At 39.5% G+C, this 17,412-nt stretch overlaps 1 protein-coding gene and 1 long non-coding RNA gene across 3 annotated transcripts in view; one reads left to right on the forward strand and one right to left on the reverse strand.

The window, feature by feature from the left end:
• Nucleotides 1–17,412, forward strand: part of Ror (tyrosine-protein kinase transmembrane receptor Ror) — a 231,417-nt gene that overhangs the window by 128,814 nt on the left and 85,191 nt on the right. The window lies entirely within an intron of this gene.
• The window catches only part of LOC139769568 (uncharacterized), an 81,264-nt gene continuing 78,500 nt past the window's right edge, over nt 14,649–17,412 (reverse strand). Inside the window, exon 4 of the long non-coding RNA XR_011717592.1 lies at nt 14,649–16,802. This is a non-coding gene — a long non-coding RNA (uncharacterized lncRNA). The remainder of the gene's footprint in view (nt 16,803–17,412) is intronic.

Consider the following 17,412-nt stretch of genomic DNA (forward strand, 5'->3'; position numbering starts at 1 on the left):
AATAACGGCGTCTGACAGGCCCGCACCGACAGACGAGCTGTTGTTCGCGCGTGAGCGCAAAGCCGACCCTAACGCGACTCTGAAAGCAACGCTGATTCACGCGATAATGAACGCGAGCGTAATCCCACGTTGGCTAATGAGCCTCTCCGGAGGTAGTTTCGAGAGACCCAAACGGAAAAACCTCGCTCGAGTTCGAATATCCGCGTCACGATATCAGGTATAGTAATAATTAACCAGGTACACTTCAAATGAAGAAGAGATGTTGTAACATGATCTTCATCATCATTAATATAAACTGTCTCACTTGATCAGTATTTTTATTGCTCGGAACATATCCATCAAATAGGAATTTTGTATATTTTATTCTCAACTGCTGAAAGCAGTTTATTATCGATCTGCTCCGGTAAAGATATATGGGTACTAAGCGACAAAAATTGTCCTCGCACATAGATTGAGCGCAACCATTACGAACTTCGAAGGCTTCAATTATTTTAACCTGTCACATGCGACGTTACAACTGGAGCACCCAGGCATTCGCTATAGGTAACTTTACTCACGAGCGCTCGGAACTCTTTCGAGCGTGACCTGTCACTCGAGTCGAGCCCAGCCCGAATAAGCTCCGGGGTATTACCGGGACTTAGGGTGATGAAGGTGTTAAACTTAGCGCCGAGAAACCCGAGAAGAATGTTCCTCGTTCGATCAGCCTCGACAAGAGATGTTATATGATACGTGCATACTGAATAATGTTGCGACTTTCTTTTTTTATCTATTTTCAGTGTCTTTGCTTATAAATTATATAATTCACAGATAATTGTTAACGACAAAAGCCGTGATAAAGAAGTTGCTTATTACATTAAAAATAATCCTGTATTTATTTGAAATTAAAATTAGATTTTGTAACTTAACAACTATATAAATCAATAATTGACTCTAACTATATTTTTACAGCTAATTGTTTCTCTTTGCCATTGCAGAGAAATAAACATCGCGAAACAGTTTGCGATACTGAAAAGAGGGTTTTTAACATCGATGCAACGTGAAATTTTGCGGTCAAATTTTGTCACGAAATTAGTCTCGTAGATAGCAAACAACGAAGCTATCACGATAGTCCGGTCGTTATTGGCCGCCAGCAACGTCCAGAATCCAATATTGTGTCGTTAAACGAGCAAGCCGAGGATATATATCGTCGTAGGACAATCGGGATTGATGATCCGCAAATGGCTGCATAGTTTCCTACGTCGGTTCATCGCGAGGAATGATGCTCGTTGGGCAGTTACTATGACGGGAAAATCATGATTTGCAGGCAGCATACGTTTGCATCGGTGCAGCCGAGCCGTATCCGCGGCCCAGTTTAATCGAATTACTACGGGGAAACGATTAATCTCATTCAGTGCGTCACATTGCAGAGAGGAGTTAGGCATAGTACGTCACAGACAGGTATCGTCATGAGGACATGGCCGTTTTATCGTGCCTGTTATAATCACACGTAACAAGCTCGGGCGCGTGTACCGCTGCGCCCGCGAAAGTTCGATCCGATGGAATCTAATTTTAAATCGCGATCAAATAGAAACGTATTGACGCGACGGCAATAAATCAGGTTAGTCGATTTGACATTATTACAAAACATGCCTGGATATTTTTTGCACGCTTGGAAGCGTTAATTAATCCGAGCAATACGGACACATTTTCTGTAATTACAGTTATCAACGAAAACGTACAAATATTAAAAAATTATTTTGGCGACTTTGAAGCATTTTATAGAAGTGTACGTCAATCCGGAAGCTTCTCTTCTTATGTAAAATGAATATTCAATAGCGTTATCAATGTACGCGTACTAAAATCATTATAGAACACCCAAGTTCTCATATAATTATACTATTGCTCATGCAACTCTTCTTAATTAAACGGGAATTCGATACTCTTATTTCTGCGGAGAGCTCGAATCTTTGCCTTAATAACCGGGTAAACCGATAAGAAACTTTTTTAATTAGTCGTATCGATCGTTTGCTCGCGCATATCGACAACCCATTATTACGCGAAGATAATTAAGCTTGAGACGATGCTTTCTTTTTAAGACGTCCTCGCGCTTCGCCAACGATTCTATAGTGTGTCGATCTCACGGACGCAGGATTAAGAATTCTGCGGTATCTATCGGGATACCGGGATTGAATTCTCAAGCCCAGACGTTCGTCTGCGTGTGCCTCCTTTACCGATCAATCCGTCCGTTCCGGAATGAGAGGCGCGTGTATTTGAGCGTGCGCGTGTGCGAATGTGCGACGTCACGTACGAATGCGAGCGAAGAGGAATCTCTCTTTCTCTCTTTCATTCCCTCTCCCGATGATCCTGAACAACTCCGCGAGGCAATCAACGTTCCTTCGTCGTCCTGATCTGGGTCTTATCGGTGATTTTGCACCAGAGAGTCCGATGATTAGTCTAAGAAATTACTTCCTTTTCCCATTGCCGTTTTCAGATAAAAGCGTGCAACGAAACTTTAGTATTATTTAGTATCTCCTGTTTAAGTAGAAACATTCAGGAGATTTATTTATATCTGCACACGTGACAGATTTTATTAATTTTACTACAAGTCTTAGCAGCTGAGAAATATAAATATCGCTTTTGATCTCTTAATTGCTCTATTAAAATATTATATCGAAAAGGGAAAGAATAAGAAATTATAAGGATTTAGATAAATTGTCTAGATTTCTTGTTTTATATATCGAGTTAATTCAAACATCTCGAGAAATTAGATGTAATATTGAGTTTCAAAATAACTCATTCTTGAAAAGAGAAGGATCAAAGCTGATTCGAGATTGACCAAGGGATAAAATCCGAACTGAGACGTCCGCACGTACTGGCCTTTACGTAGTTTCTTGAAACGAGATACAAAAGCAAAGGGCGTTTAGCTCACAGCTGCATCGTCTCCCCAAAGGATTTTACACCGACGCGACACATGACTCCATTGTTCCTTGATAAATGGAACCAAAGCACGGTAATGCGATCCATCGGGATCGATGGTTATACTGCTAGAGAGATAAAGAAAAAGAGAGAGAAAGAGATTTGTTAATCTTTTTGAATGTTTATGAAGTAATATCAATTAGTAACAATATTTTTCATATGGCAATATTTTTAATAATCTCTTTAAGCAGTTTTGTGACTTAGGGTTTTAAAATTGTTTAACTTCATTTTTTATTTCGAAGAGCAGTACATATAATAACAGAATGGATATGAAAGAAGCGCTGAGCACACAAAACAGCTCATAAATCACGTGGTTGGTAATTATATGACTTATCTGTAAAAAAAATCGTAATAGAACCTTGAGAAGTATTTGACAGAGATAAACGAAATTCGTGCTTTTGAATCGCGATAGTGTATCAATTCCCCTAATTTCAGCCCATGAACCCTTCCATCATACGCTGATAAAGATCTAGGATGACCGCATTAAAACAGTAGTACAATGTAAAAAAAAAGAGATAGAGAAAGAGAGGGTGAGAGAAAGAGACTCCTTTTCGGACGGGAAGTGGCTCGTTATCGCGATCATTACAACCGCCGTCATTACGCGGCATTATATCGTTCGAAGCAAATCGATTTTCTCGACGGGCGTGGTTGACGATCGGCGATCGCGATCTCCTCCGCTCCGGGATGTCGATGCGATGCCGAGCCTAATGGTCTGTGTACATTCGACCGATGAAATTGCTCCGGGTTCCCTTTATATCTCTCTTTGTTCCCTGCTCGACGAGCGAGTGTTTTTCTTGCTCTCTTCCCGCCGTACAAAGAATTATGTCGTCGCTCACGATGCGATGGTACGTCGCGTCGCCCTTTCATGAACACCTCGCGATATTTCTCGGTCCGAAGTAACTCTTACTGATACTGACGGAATGGTTAATCTTAGAAACGTGTAAAGATTCTGTAGGATCAAAGTTTAATAAAGCGTTTATCTCTTGTGTATAGACTTAGAGAATAAGAAAATTAATTTAGATATGTATAATTAACATAAATATTATTCTGTTTTACTGGTCACTTATACTCGTATATCCATAACTTATATACTTATAATAAGTATTTTTTATTATTTTATTACTATAACTTTTTTTTATTTTTATTGTATGTCATTTTTTTCATCAAAAATGTTTTAATAGGTTTTTGTTTTCCGTTTTTTTCCCTCGTGGGATTGAATTTCTTCCAATCGATTGGGGAAGCGTTTCGAAAACAAACGTTTGAAGAGTGTGAGTAATTCGAGAAATTACAGTGGCTTTATTACGTCGCTCGTTCGTAATTTCCGTAAGAACATCAGGCCGAAGCGAGTAAATGCTCCATGGGAAAGGCTCAGTTGGAAAGGTTAACGTCGCAGGGTGATTCAGACTGTTTACCTTGGGTGCTCCGAGCTTCGCGCGTCGCTATTAAGCCACCCTTCTGCCTCTTTCAACGGACGGGCATCCGTAGAAAACTTTTTCACGATTATTTCATGAAACGTCGCGGACACTTACGCCCCGTTAGTCTATCTGCTTCACAGCTACGAGTGAAACCATCCCACCCCTAGGCAGATACCGAGGGGAAGAGAAAAAAGAGACAGCGAGATAAACGGAGAATGCCATTAGTGAAGGTGTTGCGAATTAAGAGGAGTGTGTAAGCATGACACTTGCTGCTTCCGAAAAAGAAGGGCTAATTTTTTTAAAATTATGTGCGAGGTTATACGTAATTTAAAAAAGTGAGTTAGTGAAATCATTACCGAAGAGAAGAGTTTATGTAAAATGTATTCCTATTATAAGATTTTCTGGCAGCCTTATTTATTCTCGACAGCAACGTTATCTTTATCTCGTCACGCAATGTAAATTACACCCGCTAGTAATAGAAGGAGATGGCGGATTTCTCTCGAAATTGAAATCGCTGGCAAGGCAAGGCTGCCGATCCTGCTCCGATATTGAATTTCGCTTCGACTGCCTTTAACCCGCGTGTGTGGAAACTCCAAACCGGAGTGAGTACTTTTTCGAAGACACGCCCGGATAATGTCGCCTGGTTGTTTACGAGTTACGAGGACTCCAGGTGAAAGCCGGTGATAAAGTTGACAGAAATATCGCGACGGGTTCGAGGGCCGATAAAATCTGGGCGCAAATCCAAGACGATGGTCGATCGTGATATAAAGGGACGGAGGAAGGCGGGGAAACCGGAGGAAAACTATCGGAGTTTCTTTGGCTTGACGTCTTTGGCAAATCGGAAGCTCTTTCTCGTCGTTTTTTACGTGCGGGATTTTCTAAACGTATTCGGGGCAGCTGAATAATAAATCTAATGCAGAGAACACGATAATTAAAGACCCAAAAAGAATATAGGATATACGTAGGACATTTCGTTGTCCATATGCCATCGCGCGGCCACGTATCTGTAATCCTACGTTTCCTTTTCCTTGTAACCAGTCGCCTATTCTCTGTGAGCTATTAGACGTCTGTTAAGGGATAAGGCTTATGTGACGTATTAGGGCAGCGCTACCCTCGCAGAGCTCTCCCTTCGTTAAAGATCACTTAAGCGAAAAGGAGATGCTAGAGGTCTTTCGGGAATTGTCTTTCTTTCTTCCTGTCTTTTAATCATCCTTGCATGATCCCCTCTAGCTATCCGTATCCATCTAACTTGGAAACTTTCGCGATACATGAGATAGATCATTATGGCAAGCATATTGAACATTACGCGCACGTGTTCTAATAATATAATATGATCTACTTGTTCTCGTAGTGCTTTTTTAACGTTGCGTTTATTACGACAAATTATCACGTAATATGCAATGTTATTACCCAATACATTACTGTAATTACGTTTAAAGTACGGCCGGTTTTATATTAATTATAAAAATATCTATTTACATATGATGATACATTTACATAATCATTCATTTTACGTGATGTATTTCTGGTAATCATTTTATTCAGTTACTCGGTATGATTTTATAGCATGCCGTAACAACAAAGTCCGTTAAAATCTGAAAAGATAGTATACTTAAAGTGTCAGTAAATTGAATTATTATCTTCTATATTATCATGTTAAGTCTGTTAAGTTAGTTAGTCTGTTAAGTCTGTTAAGAAGAAGTAAGTTTTATTACGTCTGTATATGCATTTATGGAGAATGCTAAAGACATTTTTCTCCTTTATGAAGTATTCATATCCACGTAATAAGAATCGGATGGAAATAAGGTAAAAGTGATTGAGCACGTTCATGATATAAATGAGATATACAAGTACCTGGGAAAATATTAATAATAAGGCGATATTTCTGTTGGAAATTTATTGAAAAAATTTGATAATAAAAATTTGATTAAATATATGTAATTGTAGCTTTCAATATTAAATATATTTTTGATAATTTCAACAAATGTTAAAATTTAGTTAAACAATTTTATTGTAAAGTTTAGTCAAAATTAAACAAAGGATAAAATTTAATTGTTCACTGATGCTCAGTTACTAAACTAAAATTATTCAATTTGTAAATAATACCGCAATCAAAAGAGGAAAAATTTTTTACAAATTCAATGAAGTTTATTTTACTGTTATTATCTCTTACATACGTATTTCAAACCTCCCATTTGTAAATTCTTCATTTTTATCATTTCCATTACCACGTTATCTCCGGTAAATTTTTAATTTCCTCAAGAAGACTATATCGCATAAGAAAATGGATTCCTGGTGAAGTATATTCGGACTTCGAGGAAAGCGCTTCCGAATTCTCCTGACAATCTCCGTTCTTATCCGCGATTTTGTCGGCGAATCTTATCGCCGGGCGGAAAGGACTCTCGGCGGGAGAAAAGGGGTTTCCTCATAGAATTTATTATCGCTAGTGATTTTTCACTCCTGAGACGACGCGGCCACGTCGGTTTTCTCCACGCGGAGAGGGTAGGGTGCTCGATATCTCAAATGAAATATTATTGCGCCCTTCGCAGCTCTGAGGAGAAGCAGGAACGGAGTCTGTCGGGCGAGAAATTTCGGCGCGCCACGGAAAAACTTTAGAGATGCGTAAGGCGAAAGACTCTCGCCGGATCTGCAGTTGTATCTGATCTCTGTTTTTCACGTTTCACTCGCCATTCTTTTTGCTAAATCTTTTACCGTAGTACGATAATATCACTGTATTTCTCCCAACCTCAGCGTTTTTCATCTCGCTTTTCTCATGTAACAATTGTGCGGCTGTAGCGTTGTAAAAGTTCGTTCTAAAACTTTAGAAGTCGGTTTTCTGATGAGTATACAGTCGGCGATTTCTTCCAAAAAATTTCAATCGTGACCGAGAAATAAATTGTACTCGACTAAATTCTAGAGACAAAATAAACAAGCAGTAGAACTTTGTTTATTCTTTGGGTTAAGTTCAAGTGGATTTTATTTTAAGCCGAAGTGTATTTATCAATTTACTGTTGAAAAGTTAAAGATCGCGGGAAATTGGCAGCGAGCCAAATTCTTGTTGAGGAAAAATAGCTTGAAAACTCCGCGGAGAATACCTACACTCCTGAGGTTCGACGCAATTCCTTACACGCGAGGCGGCCCTTGTATTTTATAATTTCCTGAGAATTTATCTCGTGACTCGAGCGTGTTTTACAGTTAACGTCGAGCGGCGCGAGACATTATTCGGCATTGCTTTATTCCAGATTCTTCGTTCGTTCGCCGAACGTCAAGAGAAGAGGCATCCAGAGAGGGGAGAATTTTTTTTTACGGTATGCGACCGCGGTATATGGTAGAGACGCACAAATGATGGCGAGGAAATAAGGGGTACGAGTTTTCTCTCCTTCCATCGCGACGTGAATTTTAATGCGCCGCTGTCTATGCACGTGTCGGAAGAAACTTTCCTCGACTTGTTCTGTCTCTTCTCTTGCATGATTCTAATCCCTTCACGACGAAGTCGGACCGAAAACGTCTCTTTTGTTAATACACGGAATAAAATCGCGGTAGGAATACAAGATTGCCTGAGTCCATACTGAAATTCCTTGACCAAGTTAAAGAATTATTATTTTTTATAGAAAGAAAAAATACGAAAGCACTGGCAGAATTTCCATGTCTCACGGATAATCGAAGTGTGGTATGGTTGGAAAATATCTATTAAAACTAAAAATAATTTAACGCGAACATCTTGTTGCGGCTCTGTGCCCTTTCGTTACATATATTTAATTTCTAATTATTTGAGCTTATCATGATTATTAATCGAAGTGTCTTCATAACTTTTGAAGATAACGTGTAATTAAACCGCGCGTTATTCTTTTCGGGAATTAAAATTGAAGACTCGCAATATGTGTGTTAGAGCAATTTATCGTTTACAAGCCAATGAGCGCTATAATGCTCATCCTCACAAACCTCACTCATGCGTACTTAATTATCAGAATAGCGAGCACGTGTGATACTAAATACCAAGTACCAATCCACCCGCATCCATTATGGGCATACCGCCGCGGCGCTCGTAAAGCGCCATTAGTAATGATACACAGGAATAATCAGGGCAATTATAATTTCTTACGTGGGAATTAACGAGCAGCTGAAAGGCCGTAATTTTATCGACGTATGTACGATAATGCCGCGTAAGGAGTAAGCGTTACCATATAACGTACGACGCGGCCCAAAGGGAAAATAAGAACGTTCAACCTTCCATTTCACGGCGATATATTTTACTTTCTGCGGGTTATACCCTGCAGCCGCGTAATACCGTACGAAGCTACCCCCGCGTGTCGAGTTATACTTTCCAGAGCAACGACTTAGCTCTCCACCACCGGGATAAAACGTGGCGCGTTTGAAAAAAATCAGGATGTTTTAAAGTATTTGAAGAGATCGATATAATCAAGCAGATATCATGACATATATACTGTTAAATGACTTCTTTCTGTTCGAATTGTTAATTGTTATCAAAGTCAAAAGTGATTATATAGGAGTTATATGTCTTGCTTGACTTTCGTTATGGTTAAAAGTTAAGGGGATTAAATTTCTCTTTTTCTTAATCCTATCGACGCGCACGCGGGCTTGAAGTATGGCGAGTGAGCCGTGAGTTATCGGGCACTAAATAAAATTGGATAGAAAGTTTCTTCTGTCGGGTGTTCAAGAAGTTTTCGCCTCGAGCACCGGCCGAGTACGCGTGGTGGATTTCTCGCGAGAAACTCCTCTCCTCCCCCCGCTTCTCTTTACCCTCTCTCACCACTCAAGCGAGACCGAGACCTCGCATCGTCTAAAAGAACGTTTCCGACGTCATGGATTTTATGAAGCGCTTAGGAGGCGCGCTTCATAAATCCAACGTGAATATTTCCATACGCGAAACACAGTCGCGTATGGTCCCGCCTTCGTATGCAATTCTTGAAGCTAAAACACGGTTTACATTTTTTCTCAGTATCCCTCGCAATATTCGAGTAAGTTGATTTACGATCGGCGGTGTTTTGCTTTATTTACGACACGATAACGAATTCTTTTCTAACTTTACAGAAATATTTGGTAGATATTCTGCGAAGATCTTTGAAATATATATAGTTAAAAACATTTATTTCTATAGGCTAAATAGATAGTAGAACTATCGACAAACGATAAAGAAAAATCGAATATAATTATTATTCTGGTCTTCTAAAGTTTCGTGATACGATTGTACAATAACTCGACATTTTCCATCTCGAATGCATTGAACACACCGACGATATCGAAATAAGTCTCCTTCTATGAAAGAGAAGGGCTCGTCCTGGTCGATGAAAAATGTCTCTGGTATCGGGGACCATCCGGTTCGAATATCAAACCAAGGCTCACGCGATCGGTCAGATATCACGGGTGGAGCACGCGAGATGAAGTTTGTTTCGTGCTTCGTTGCTCGCGAGCGTCCGCGGGCGTGACGGACGATTTTCGGCAGTCGTGTCGTGAAGCACGCGAGGCACGTGACACCGAGTCGTAACTTTAAACGAGTCACTTTGTACACCCGCGCTTCCTCGCGTGGATCGCGCGTGCCATGTCCAAGTTTCCGACGGAACCGCGCCCATTACGTGCCGTCGCCGATGCGGCAGACGGTCCGGTATGTCGCCGTCCGTCCGTATATGTATAATTGCGCGCGAGTCTTCAGAAGCGCATAACTTGCGTGTGAACTCTTAAATTAAACAACAAAGCGGACTTGCTTTACAGTCGCAGTCATACCGAAATGTCACACGCCGATCTTGAAATATTGAATATGGTATATACTATCATGTTAACGATAGAGGACATGTTTTTTCTTTTATTATTATCAAGAATTCTTAACTGATTTTGTGAAATCTCTATTAGGGCTGTACAAATTTTAATAATTTTTCAATTTTAGATGTTATATATGCTTTTCAAGCATTGTTTTCGATGCTTGAAATGATATATATAACGTTTGTGCAAATCTAATTTTGAATATTTTAGTAGTAGATTTTATTATACGAATGTGCTAGTGATTATTCTCCAATAAACACATTTTATAATGTTCTTTCGAAATGTGTAAAATGGATTTCGTCGGAACCACATAAAACTCTTCTACATTACTATATAATCTTTCATCTCTGTCTAATTATCTTTGTTTAATTTTTTTAAACAAGTATCAACGTTCATCAACGCGAGATAATTGATGAGTGTAGAGAATAGCGACACCGAGAAGAGTTAGATAACTAAAAAAACAAAGCTGCAACTTCGTCGTCGTTGATGCCGCACGTTCTCGACATCGTTTATAAACGAGTGTCTGTCGTCTAAATACTTGTCTGGCGTAATGCATGAAAGTAATTATCGTTCCGGAGGATCGAAACACAACGCGAGACATAAAGGCGGCCGGGTGTAAATTAACGAAGATACTTTTTTACTGCGTTAACGATGACACCGACTCATACTGTACGTAATATATGTAATTGGTCTTTGTATATATCTGCCATTTACAATCAAACAACTTTCTGCATCATTAGATTATTTCAATGAAATTTTACTTTGTTTTCTCAAAATATGCATATAAGTATATGTGAATTCCTATCAACACGTGTACTCGCGCTTTATCGCGACGCGACTTCACAAGACGGTACACATGTCACGCTATCATCCTTTCGCAAATCCCACACACCGAATCCCGCTTTAACCGATAAATCCTCTGATCCCCGCTGTACGTCTGCTTTGTTCGTTCTCACCCAAACACGGCAGCCTGAGGTTCTTCTGACGTCGATGGAAACAGATGTAAATTCCGGGCGGTAGTTGCTCGTATTTTCATCGACGATGAAAAGCAAGAGGAAAGTCGAATATCTAAGCGAACTTATATGAGATAAAGATATTTGCGATATGAATAATATAACACATCATATAATAATATATTATATTTTTATTATTATAAATGATAAATAATAATAATAAATAATATATTATATTTTTTTTACTTTCTGCTATATTTCTCTTGAACAACTGGAAAGAAGATAATATATGCCAGAAATTAAATAAATAAGAAAGATAATACTAAAAACTGTAATATAGATATAGCCATTTCTATCTCTTTTTCTTCTCTTCTTTCCCTTCTCGTTTAAATGAGTATTTTATACTTTGACCTACTATATATTCTTATGTCTACAATCTATCCCGACTGATCGTCGAAAGTGCAGAATCTCCTTAAAACGTTCTCAGCTGAGGTATCCTAGTGGTCGAATACCTCAATAGTGTCCAACGTGGATAGACCGGTGCGCGGGGCCGGGGATGGCGTAAGGAAGCACAAGAGACGCGTGATTTATCTGACGGATTACGAGAAAAGTTTTCCAATTGCCAGCGAACGACGACATCGGAAACCGATAAGTTTAGCGACGGCTTTCGGCGTTTGCGCTCGTCCACCCCCTCGTCTCCAGCTGCCATCCTTTGCTCTGGCCCGAGATGGGGGCGGGGATCCAAAAGCGCGGAAAGATTCCCGTCGAAGTGCCATTTATTCCCGCGTCGATTTCCCAGGTCATCCTTTAGCTTCAAAGGAGATGTCCTCCTCATCGAGTCGCCCGCCGCGCTGGCCGCACATGCCGTTCCTTCTTTTCATGCAGAGCATTCTCTAAATAAGATTGACTGATCCCTTACGAGAATTAATAGCTCAAAGAAAGAAAAGGAATGGATGCTTTATCTAACAATCTTTGATCACGCTTAATTAAAGAGTTGCGTTTCGAATTCTTTTAAAATCTAAACGAAGACATGTCTCCAACTCTTAATTTCGATAAAACAGTAGATAAGATCATATTTCGAAGAAGCATGAAGGAAATATGACAGAACCCCATATTTATATAATCACTCATTTTTTTTTCTTAAAAAATAAGTTGAAATTAATCTTGATACGCAAATGCAGTTTAATAAATAAATTTTGAGAATGTATGAATTGATATTCGTAACGTCATATTTATAATTGCGATTCAACTTCGAATAAAGTTCGTTCTGAGATACAATCTGTTACTCATTGTTCAATAATCACTTCTTGATCATGTATATTATTAATAATTTTAGCAGAGAATAATTTTGATAATGAGAAAATTTTCATTTAGAAAAGAAACAAACGCGCGACGTTTCCAGTATCTCATCTCGACGGTTCGGTACAAAAGCCAATTTCTCTGAACCCTCTCTTTCGCACGCGCCCGCCGCTCGATATTTATAATTTATGAACTCGTATTAGCGTGCTCGTCCAATGCTCGCTCCCTCCCTGAAAAATGCTCAATTATGCAAAAGTGATTTTCTCGAAATTGATCTCGGCGCTTTGCTAGACGATGAAATTTTCGCGTTTATTGCCGCGTGCGCGTGCTCATGAATTCATAGCGCAAGACAGTATTAAATTAGGCGCATTTATACTGGGTGCACTGGAAAAACATACGAACACTTTTGTATGAATCGCTTTGCATCCAATGAAAGTTATAGTATAAACGTACTCTAACAAAACGCATTCTTCTCGAGTCACGGTCATTTAACACAAAGATTTCAAAATTGTTATTTTTTGTTAAAAAAAAATTATAATAACAAATAAAGCTATATAAATAAATACTAAGTAAACTTCTTATCACTTACATGCGCGCAAATTTTGGCATTTACAGCGTATCTCAGATTCATTATACTTCATAAAAAAATTCAAAGTATTTTAAGAATCTAAAAAGAAATACGAGCTGAGTTACTCCACACACATGCGTCTATGTACGTTTTAAGATCCCACATTTATGGGGAACGAGAGCTTCGTCTATGAAAATCAACTCCAAACGGCAATCGACCCGACGAAATGAGAAGTCGGAAAATTGTACTTTCGCTCGAGAGTAGCAAGTGCTCTCTCACGAAAGAGCACTTGCTTGAAAAGGAAATTCATCCTTACCGAAACTACGTTGAATGTCGTCTATGAGCAAATATACGCGAGAGTGCACTTCAAGGGTAGACGTGGAAATTAATAACCACAAAGTTCAAAGTTCCGCGGCTCCGACAAAGCTGTTCTTCTCGACATCAGAGAAACACTCGCTCCCGAAGACAGTCATTTAGTTTTAGGCATTTATATTGACGTATCATCCGCTTCGGTGCATAAACTGTAGGCTCTAGCGCATTTGCTGGCGAGACTGTCGTGGTGTACTGACGCTCAATGTAATTTATCTAGTTTCTTTATATGTATTGTCCTTTACGAACTCATTTGTCAAATATAGAGAGTAAAAGGTGTAAATAATCTGATTAAAAAAGAGAAATTAAAGGTGAATTGTGTAAAAAATCTTTATTAAAAGCACCTAAATTTTCGAAAAAATTTTGAAATTTACGATCATAGGAGAAAGAATCTTAAGGTAAATTCTCTTTTCTAGATTATACGACACTTTTAAAGCAAATTAAATGCAGTAGCATAAAGATTTCATGATTTACCGCCATAATTTTGCCAGATTCTTTTTGATATCTAAATAATTATCAGTTTGATTTGTTGAAATTTCAGTAATAATTATTGTAACGCTCGCCACGTTATTCATTTCAGCATCATCTTTATTGCTGCCACGTTTGAATTAACAAGATTACGTAGAAAGCAAAGTCTTACAAAGCTCACCCTCCTTACCTCCGGGATTACCGAGTTTTATCTTTTCCGCGACGTAAAAGCATCGCGCGACGCGAGGGAAAATCACCTTTCCGGGCGTTAAACGTCCCGGAGGGTCCGCTTGCGGGTAGCGCGGACCAAGAATACTTAACGAGAGAGTGCCGCGCGCGGAAATTAATAACGAACCATACTGTGCGTTTCGCGAAACGGCGAATCCCGCCGTGTACTTTCCTTGTGTGTACTTCTGGAACAATAACCCCCCGTGGTTCGCCGATGCCAGGTTACCGCTCTTCTCTTCTTCTTCGCCCTCTTCCTCGCCACCCTCGCCGCCACTCGTTGATGCCATTTACGTCGCAGTGGCCGTGGCTTTCGCGAGCATCTTGGCGTATTTATCAGAAACTTCCGAGAGTGGTCGAGCAATCTGCATAAAGGCGAACTCATGCCGCTTGCCATTCCACGATTAGTCCTAGATGTATTGTTTAAAGAGAAGGAAAAGTGGATCATAAATTATACTTTCGCAAAACTGTTTAATCACGTTGAATAATTTTTCTGAAATTGTTTTATAGATTTTACACATTTTTTTAATATAGATATATGTTGAAGAGATAGATTTATACGTATCTACATCGATTACAAATAATTAATTGATAAATCCGGACTGCAAAAGTATTTATCTTGCCCTTTTTATTTTCATATTTAAAACATTTTGGATTACACCGAGTTTTCTCTTTTCTTTCATATATGTGCTTATATATTTTGTTGCTTATATCTTTTCGTATTTTTAATTCATAATTGAATTGTTACGTAGATTGATAAGATCACTTTGTTCTCGATTTTTCCTTCTCTTCACTTCCTCTATTTTCCTTCCTTTCTTTCACTTTTTTCAACGACTTACTCATGCATCTGCTAGCCGACAATGCACTGTGTGAATTCGCCCTAAGGCAACGAGTGTTGGAGAACCGTGAAGAGGCGCAGCGCATTTGCTGGCAACAGCCTCGGCCTCTATCTGGGATCTGCATGTACCGTCGTACACGCCTGGAACTCGTGCTCGGTCTCTTCCGTTTTTCACAAGCGAAAGGCGCGACGCGGCGCCATTGGGAACGTCGAACAATAGCCCCGCTCTAAAGGGAATATTAGTTTTTATTATTGCGCCCCCGTCGCATACGCGCGCGCGCGCGCTTTTATTCGGGTAGAACGCGCGATAAGTGCACGATGATGTCGTTGACCGGCTGCGAATGAAAACTGTGAGTATAGATACGACCGTCCGTGCCGCTCCCGAAAACTTCCAAATGCAACTCTGCGGCCGAAATAGAAGCCAGCGCAATTTTTGGCAAATAATACTGCAGTTATAGATAACAGAATTTTATTCTCTCTTTATTCTTCATTCTATTTTGAACTCAGTGGCTTTTCCAACAATATGACTAAAGCAATTGGATTAATTTTTGACTACTTGCGAATGAATGACACATGTGACAATATTGAATTTTCATACGAATTGCATGCATTTACGAATGTAGCGTTTTATGTAAATGAATATGCACATAATGAGCATGGCTGATCACATTAAATCGCAATATTAAGTTTATAATGCAAATAGCGGAAGCAAAAATAATTACGTTAATAAATGAAACCGATAATATCGGCAAACGTTGCTTTCTGGTGTTTGTATGTAATGCAATTCGATAAATACGCCCCAATGCAACACAATGTGACATAGTTACCATCGTTCTTGCTTATTTACTCGCGAAAAATAAAATAATATCAACAATCTGCATTTTAGAGAAAAATAAATAGAAAAGAGCATACGTGCAAATAAATAAATTTGGGTGCATAATTTGTCTCGCGTGTGTTAACAGAAAAATAAACGTAGAATAAAATAAGAAAAAGAGGGTTGTAAGGATGCGAGAAAAGCTATTCGCCCGCATAATGTGGCATGGTTACGATTACGCGAAACAGCTTGTTTCCCTTCAAAGAAAGTAAAATAAAGCTGATAAAAATGCCCCGGGCGATGCACGGAAGGAAGAACATGATCGCGGGATGTAACGCGGTTACGATCACGCGTGGCTTGCTTGTTTACCCGGCGAAAAATAAAATGCAACAAGATAAGATGATAACGCAGCCATATAAGAGGGGCGTAAACGCCATGAGAGGTGCAGCTAAAACCCGTGGACGAACTCGGACGACTCGACCGGAGGCACCGCGGTTGCCCGGAGTTAAGGCCGCAATAAAATCAAACCGACAACGGGGGTTCACAGTGTCAACCATTGTATTCCGTGGCTCGTTCCTCCTTCTTCCTCTTTCTCCTTCCCTCTTTCCCTCTTTCCCTCCTCCCCTCCCGCCTCTCTTTCTCTCGCTCGCTCGCTCGCTCGCTCGCTCGCTCGCTCGCTCGCTCATGAACGAGTCGTGGACAAACCCGGGTCTTCTTCTGAGAGGAATCCGAGCAGGCGGCGTGGGTGTCTCAACCTGACATGGCGCGGAGCGATATATCGTTAATTAGCTTTTGTCGAGGTTCTGCGCCATGTACGCTCGTGTGTATGGGCTCGTTGTGCGAAGGGTCTTTCAGTCGTAAATAGCGATCGTACTCTTTTGACGGACAACACGGCCGAACGATTCTGAACGGATCCCAACGGCGAATCTGACGATCGCCATTGAAGCGCCGATGTGAAAAGCGATGTTTCCTTTCCTTTTTGTTGCCAAAGCGTGATTAGCTGGATTGCGTGTGTATGTAGGTATACGTACATATGAACGGTATTATTTTGTCACTCGTTACGTCACTCGTATTATCGTCATTACGAGATGGACGGCGACATCACATAATCCTGACTGGACTGGAATAAAACATACTTAATTAGTTTCATTGTTAAGAGATTAATGGTCTTTTTAAAAAAGTAGAATATAATGTCTCTATTAATTAAAAACCAAATAAAAAAAGGAATGCAGGTAAATGTTAACTTTTATTAATTAATAACAATTCGAGACAGATGTTTGGCTTATTGTCTCTACACATTTATGATAAAAAGAATATTTCTCTAGTTTGCTGTATTTTAAAGTGATCTATTATAAGTATATTATTTTTATAATTTAATTTTTTTCTATAATCGTATTGCTATAAAAATAAGAAAAATATATTTATTTTTTAATTTCACTAAATGAAATTATTCTGATACTCTGCAATTAATTACAGCAGCTTGGTCGCATAATTTCTTAAATTGATCCAGCAATTGTTATCAGCAATAGCCAGCGCAATAATTACGACAGAAAATTGCTCGCAAATCGTCTCGCGCCGATAACCAATAGAATATATTACCTTTTGCACAATGTAGCGTTGGAATCGAGGGGCACGTTCGGTTTTATGATTTACTTGAATTTAATGCGCACGGTCGTAAATTCTTTTATTTACCTTCCGTGTAACGATAGCGAGCGATCGCGTATACCGAG

The sequence above is a fragment of the Temnothorax nylanderi genome, unplaced genomic scaffold (assembly GCF_030848795.1).
Source record: "Temnothorax nylanderi isolate EJ_2023f unplaced genomic scaffold, tnyl_v1.0 TNYL_tig0023_pilon, whole genome shotgun sequence".
NCBI classification, from domain to species: Eukaryota; Metazoa; Arthropoda; class Insecta; order Hymenoptera; family Formicidae; genus Temnothorax; species Temnothorax nylanderi.